Source organism: Pinus tabuliformis, chromosome 9 (genome assembly GCF_031772625.1).
Source record: "Pinus tabuliformis cultivar Carrire ecotype Pingquan chromosome 9, CPIR1, whole genome shotgun sequence".
NCBI lineage: Eukaryota > Viridiplantae > Streptophyta > Pinopsida > Pinales > Pinaceae > Pinus > Pinus tabuliformis.
Genome location: NC_142307.1, coordinates 175975570 through 175982493, shown reverse-complemented (window position 1 = coordinate 175982493; position 6924 = coordinate 175975570). Strand labels below are relative to the sequence as shown.

The following is a 6924-nucleotide window of genomic DNA, read 5'->3' as shown; positions in this document are numbered from 1 at the left end:
GAAATTGAGCCTTTTTTGCTACATTTTTTCAACATATTAAATTAAGTTTCAATATATCAATGTATGGTTGATAGTTTTGCATGGTACGTAAAATAACAACTCCTGTTATTCGAATTTTCAAAAATGCTTAATTAACATCAGTATTGATCATCTAGAACTACAAATATAATTAGGATCAATGTATGGTTGATACGTTTCCAAGGTATGAAAAATGAGAAATGTTATTGCTCAAATTTGCATGCTTAATTATGATGAGTATGTAGCATCTTCCAAAAACTTTATTAGGAGGTTTTTTTTTATAGATGTCTCGATATATAAATTTATAAGTTTTTATTGGAAATTCACAAATAATTTAGGTTATTATGAAACCCTTCAAGGTTTTGAATGAAAACCTGTCATTCAAATTAAACACTGGTTATATTGATGTTGTCGAACTTATCCTTAAGTGTCATATATATATTTACCGAGAATTTTCTATGATGTTAATATTTAATGAAGGAAGGTATTAAATTATGAAAATTTGTATTTTAAAATTAAAATTTCTTATCTTATTAAATTTAAATATGGTAGAGAATTTTATATTAGTGATTCTTTCTATCATAATTTTTATAAAAATTTAAAAAACAAAATTTTATATTTATTAAATACCATAAAATTTGAGTTTTACCTATATACCTACAATATATATCAAACACATTTATTAATATGATTATACTAATTATAAACACCACTTTATAAATGTAAACTAGCTAAATTTTATCGCCGTATACTAAATAATACTACACCATACTACACCATGTGAGATATAATTTAGAAAATCCCCCAATTTACATGAGTCATAGCACTTGCTCATTCCAAACATTCACAATGCTTTGTGCTATACGTCGAACGTCAACATACTTATGATACAAACTGTAATCAGAAATCCTAAATTTTTTATAGCAACCTTTGGATGTAGAAACAAAATAGAATATCATAGTGAGCTTCTTATCACACAGGTGGAGAGGGGACCCACCTATCAATTAGTTTAAGTTTTGTTGTTTTGTTATGCTTCTTTATTTCGGGTGAAAACTAATAAGTATTCCCAATGGCTGGTGTATTTTGCAGGTAGGTGGGTAACATTGTCTCAACTTTAGATAATATTTGGTCGATAGATGGTAATAAGCACACTGTCTGAATTAACAAGTATTTGATTTCTTATATAATCTTAAATATATTATTTTTCCTTTATATAGTTAAATATTTTCATAAAAATGGTATAAAGCAAAAGATAAAAATAATAAATTTATATTATAAAGATGGTTTAAAATTTTTATTGTGATAAGATGAAATATATATTATATATAATATTATATTTTTTATTAAAATTGTTTTGTTTGATTAAGAGTTAGTTTTTTTCAAATTTAGATATTTGGTGAGAGTAACAGCTTGTACCTACAGACTACTAGTGTATCATTTTCGTCATGACTAACCATGAGTCATAATACAGAGAAAATTGGAATGACACAGAAAAGAATAGCATGGCAACTGCTCAAGGATGTTGATCTCAATCTGCACCAATAATATCTCTTTTCTCTGCACCAGCGGGGCACACAAGTGGCATTGCTCAGATTTATTCGAAATATTCATGGCTGGTTAAAATTACCATGGTGTGGCTATTCATGAAAATTATTTGATGGACTATGTTCTACCAAGTCCAAAGATTAACATTGTTGAAAACAGAAACACGTACGAGGTATCCTATGTACATTTTTTTATGTGATTTTAAATTTGCATATATATTGTTCCAATGGTCAATTAAGAATCTTTATTCTGTATTTTCGTCCATAACCATGAAAAAGAACAATCCCTGGCCTCGCAACCGAAGCATTCTATTTTCATAACAACATCACCAGGAGATTTTATTATAAAACACGAGAATGACATCATTCAGACAAGATATTACAAAACGAACATCGCTCAGCAAAAGGATTACAAAACGAACTTATGGCAGACATGGCTCTGTACTCTAAGCATCTCACCAAGTCTACAGGTAAATGAGTAATATACCCATCATCTCCATGATGTTTATTCTATATCCCTAATAACCTGCTAGCAAACATACCCACATTGTAAGTCGAAATGATCCAAGAGACTGAAATGCAGTTGATCTGCAGACATCAAGAAATCGACAGTTATAACGCAAAATATTGAAGATCAAAGATGCAGCAGACAATAGTTATAATGAATAATAACTTTACCTTATTAGAAGAGAATGGTTCTCCACATTTGCTTGGCAGAAGCTAATATGGCTGCGGCGACAGAGACTTGTAAGAGTAATGGTTTGTAGGTGGTGAGGCGTAGACGGTTGGTTTAGGAGGGGGAGAAGAGGAAGTAGGTTCTGCTGTGGGAGGAGTTAGACTTACGACAATATGGGTTGTGGGAGGAGGAGATTTGTATTCGTATGATTTTTCTGGTGGGGATGGAGTAGTTTTTGGTGGTTTGTGCTTGGGAGCAGGAGGAGTTGGCCATGCTTCTGTTGGTGAAGGAGGAGGAGGAAGTGGTTTGTGAACTAGCGGAGGCTTAGCATATGGGACAGGAGTTGGTTTCGGCAGTGAAATCTCCCCCTTTGGAGGAGCTGGAGATTTGTAGTTGTATGGAGGAGAAACTGGCACTGCTTCAGGAGGAGGTTTGCTTTGCACTGGCGGTGGTGTCTCCACGACTGGGGGCTTCGAGACGGGTGTGGGTGCAGGGGGCGGCTCAGAATGAGCTGGAGATGGAACGTCAGAAGGAGGAGGAGGTGATTTACAAAGGAAAGGCTTCAGAGGTGGCGACTTATAGAATGAGGCAATAGACGGATTTGCTGAATAAGTGCAGCTAGCAACCAGAACCAGCAATAACTTGGAAATGGAATACATCCCCGCAAGCACAGCCATCTTCTAAAGCGAAATTGTTGGTATCAGATGGTTATAGATGACTGGTATTTATAGCAGTCTCCGGATGCAAAGCAGTCTTTGTGGTTGATAGTATTGTAGAGTGGGCCTGCCTCTAACTGACATTGTTTCCCTTTTAAAACTAATTTCCATGTTAAAAAGTGTTCGTCTGACATCTTGTTAAAATCCGGATGATATTTGTTCACCATAGTGTTTTCTTTCGAAAGTTTTCTTTCTGGGTCTAACTGTTATATATGTGACATTTTTATTCCAATTGTAAATTGCAGAAATATTTTGATATCCAATGGAGAACCTTAAAGTTTTATTTATCTCATTTTTCTCCCCGTAAAATTCCAACACTTACCATCTAGATAAGTTCAGCAAGTTACATTCTAGATAAGTTCAATGGAAAACATTAAAGTTTTATCTATCTTATTGTTCTCCCCGTAAAATTCCAACACTTACTATCTAGATAATTTCACAGCAAATTACATTCTAGATAAGTTCGGCAAACCAAACTTAGCCAAATTAACATTGAAAAAGAGTAAGTTTAAAGGGGGCACAATTTTGCTCAGAAAATAGTTGATTTTTTTATAAGATTTTGATTAAAAAAATTTTTTTTTTTTAGAAAAATCTGAATTATAAGTGTCAAGTTTCAAAATTTAAGATATTTAAAGACTTTTGATAGTACTAAATGTATTCCCTTATCAAAAATTAATTTAAACTATCTTAAAATTATAATTTTTTTTGTGTGTGGGGGGGAGGGGGAAACAAACAAATTCTTAAAAAAATTCCTCACAAAATTATAGACTCGGTAGACAACGCCGAACAAAATAATTCGTTCGTTTACTCTTATTGTTATTCGCGAAATAGTCGGGTGTGATTAGCAAACATTTTCACGTGCAGCACGCATAACGTAATAGAATGAAATGGCCATTGTTAGCCAGAAATATTCTTGGATTTACCTCTCGGTAACTGTTACCTCCAAGTCAAACTGTGGAAAAAGACAATGCTCGGCCAATCCAACGCGCTTATCTGGCCTCACGGGAGTGATATGCATCACCGAAAGGCCGTCTGGGATTCTCTTACAGAAAGCTGGATCCAACACTACTCATGCAATACTCTTGATAATGATTACGGCGACCTGGCTTTTAGGTATGCAAGAAAACGAGAATGTGCAATATTGTCAAAAAGTGGATTTATAGTATTCACATGGTTAGTTGTAATGTTTTTGCATAAATGTAAATATTTGATTTTACTATGGTAAATGACAAAATGAATTGATATTATTATTTGAATTTAAATAATATTGGTTTAAAAAAAAAATTAAGAAATGTTTTCTTTAAGAGGTTGCAATTTCTCAATGGGAAATTAGAAGCAAGACAGTTGTTGTGATTCCAACGCTAATTGTTTTCCTTAACTCAAAGGGCTTCTAGAGGAAAATAGGGGGAAAGGGGGGGAAAGTATTTCCTTAACTCGAAGGGTTTCTAGAGGAAAATAGGGGGAAAGGGGGGAAAAGTTCTGTGCTGTTAGGATAGACAAAAAAGAGAAAAGAAGAAAAAATGGCTAAGTCTGGTGATGACCAGATAGCGAAGCACTAAGTGCGAATATCTTGCTATGGATAGTGGTCCTGCAAGAGAGCTAGGGGGGAGATTTTGGTCCCGAAAGACAAATCTCATGGTTGGGTGGCAAATTGGACGCAGATGAACAGAGGTAATCTTGGCTTCTCAAGTGTTTTGCAAGTTACAGTGACTCAGATAAGTGGCTGAACTGTTTTAGAAGCATTTAGAAACACATGGAATACCATTTGTCGACGCGTTTCGAACCAACTAGTGTGGTTCATCATCAGGACAAGTTGAAGAAACAGATCTAGCTCATCATGTTAAATAGTCTGAGCGGAGCCTCCAACAACTATCTTGCCTAACGGCTAGTTTGACTCTAGGACCAAGGTCAAAATTATTATATTAGTTTAATTAGTATAAAAATAAATATATTATTATTGAGGGTATTTGGTTTGAAAAATAATTATTAAAAATTATAAGTTAATTAATAATTTAAAAGGAAAATTAGTTAAATAAATGACCTTATAAAAAACAGAAAATAAACAATGGTGAAAGCATAAAATGTAAAACAAATATACACAAAGATTTTCCCCTGGATCCCAAAACTGAGACTACCATATTGATTTTTCATTATCTACTTTCAATGTTACAATACATATATATAAATGTTGAAGAATCCATTAACCCTAGATTAGAACATAATCGTAGTTCCCTTGATTAGATCTACAAAATATCATGGACAAAAAACCATCATGCCCAAAACCATGTGCGAAAACCATTCACAAAACCATAGGTAGGTTCTCCCACATAATATAGGGTCCCAAAAAAAACTCCGTGGGGTGTCCACCCGGACCTTGTAGAATGGGCCTATCGCCCCCCCTCAAACCCCCCACGCTCAACGAAGGGGACCTAGTCATGGAAAGAATATAACATACACCCAATAATAGAATGCCACAATTGAGAAGTACGTCCTATGAATATTTGACATAATAAATTCAAATATATGTGCATTAAGATCCCTCCAAAAACCCCAAATGATCAAGTGCTCAACATTTAGCTCAAAATTCGAAGTTGTCGGATCGGTGTGGAACCTGGACGACTCTGTTGTGCTCGTCATCCTAATTCGATGCAACTCAGACACCATATGCTCCTACAATAATGTTTTGTTTACTTTCCCAAACAAGCGAATCCTTGCAGAGATTTGACAGCCCAGTCAGCATTTCGTACTACTGACGTAGAGCTGACTAGGAAGGGCTATGTGGCAAGTTGACTAGTCAATGTACTCAGGCGAATCATGTTGTGCCAAGTGGCACATTATTATTAGATGCAATATTTTGATTTGTGATTGGGTGGTTGGTGGCCAACCAAAGGCTCGTATGTGGCCCAACGGGAGGCCGCCACGTGACAATCCTAGGGTCATCAAAATATTGGGTCGAAGTCTGGGTAACAACAGTGGGGGTCGAACCCACAACCTCACAAGTCCAAAACCTCCACAAATACGCCATATCATTAGTTCTTAACAATACAGAAATCGTCGTATATTTAAAATATATGTGTGTGCCATTTCGGTAGAGGGGCCAACACATAGGGTCTGGCCCTTGGACATGCCACAACATGTGACCACCAATGGAGGGGGAGCGAGGGCCCAGCAGGCGGGGCAGGGTCGTTGGCCTTAATCCCGAGAACGTGGCCCCAAATGGCCACAATGTTCAAAACTAAGGTGTTGGAGGCTAATTAAAGCATCTGAAAATTTCTCCCGAAAATCAGCGCAATTGTTTCTCCATTAGCGCATTTTGGGGCAAATTTGTAGAATGGTGCTATATTTTGGGGAATTTGTGGTGCGATTAATAGAAAACATGGAAAGGCCATAACTTCTTCAATTTTTGAACAAATAAAGAGCAGAAAGAGGCTACACATGCATTTTTGGGCATTTTGGAGCCATTGGAATAGGTTTCAGAGTTTTCTGAGCATTGTAAACTAATGTGTTCACATTTTGTAACATAATAGAGAGGGTCAAGCCATTGGAAGCTAGACCAAGGAGACGTAGCCCAGGAGGGGTGAACTCCTTCATCATGTGCTAATGTAATACTATTTATGGTGATGTTTATTTTTGTTATATGTTGTTGTTCAGTCATTCGTTTATGTTAATTTTCACATAAAATTTACATAAAAGCACTCAAAAACCCATGTTTAAACTTGCAATTAGCCTCATGAACCCTTAAACATTTTTAACATTATCGAAAATGAATTTAGTAAATAAAACTAACTATCCCAATCAGATCAAGTTTGGTATCAGAGCTCTTGGTTTTCTTTTTGCAAGAAGGATTTAACTATTCGCAAGTGAGTTGCATTCTTACAAGGTTGAAGCTCAAGAGAGGAGAAGGGAAGATGGTTGAAAGCCCTGTAGTTGGGTCAAGGAGAATGAGTGCAAGGTTGCCACAATCTCCATC

The 6924-nt window shown here is 35.6% G+C and overlaps 1 non-coding gene across 1 annotated transcript; it reads left to right on the top strand.

Annotated features, from left to right (window-relative positions):
• Positions 1 to 1463: 1463 nt before the first annotated feature.
• Positions 1464 to 1572, top strand: LOC149147677 (U6 spliceosomal RNA). The gene has a single exon (XR_016263864.1). It is a non-coding gene; the product is annotated as a U6 spliceosomal RNA (small nuclear RNA).
• Positions 1573 to 6924: the final 5352 nt, after the last annotated feature.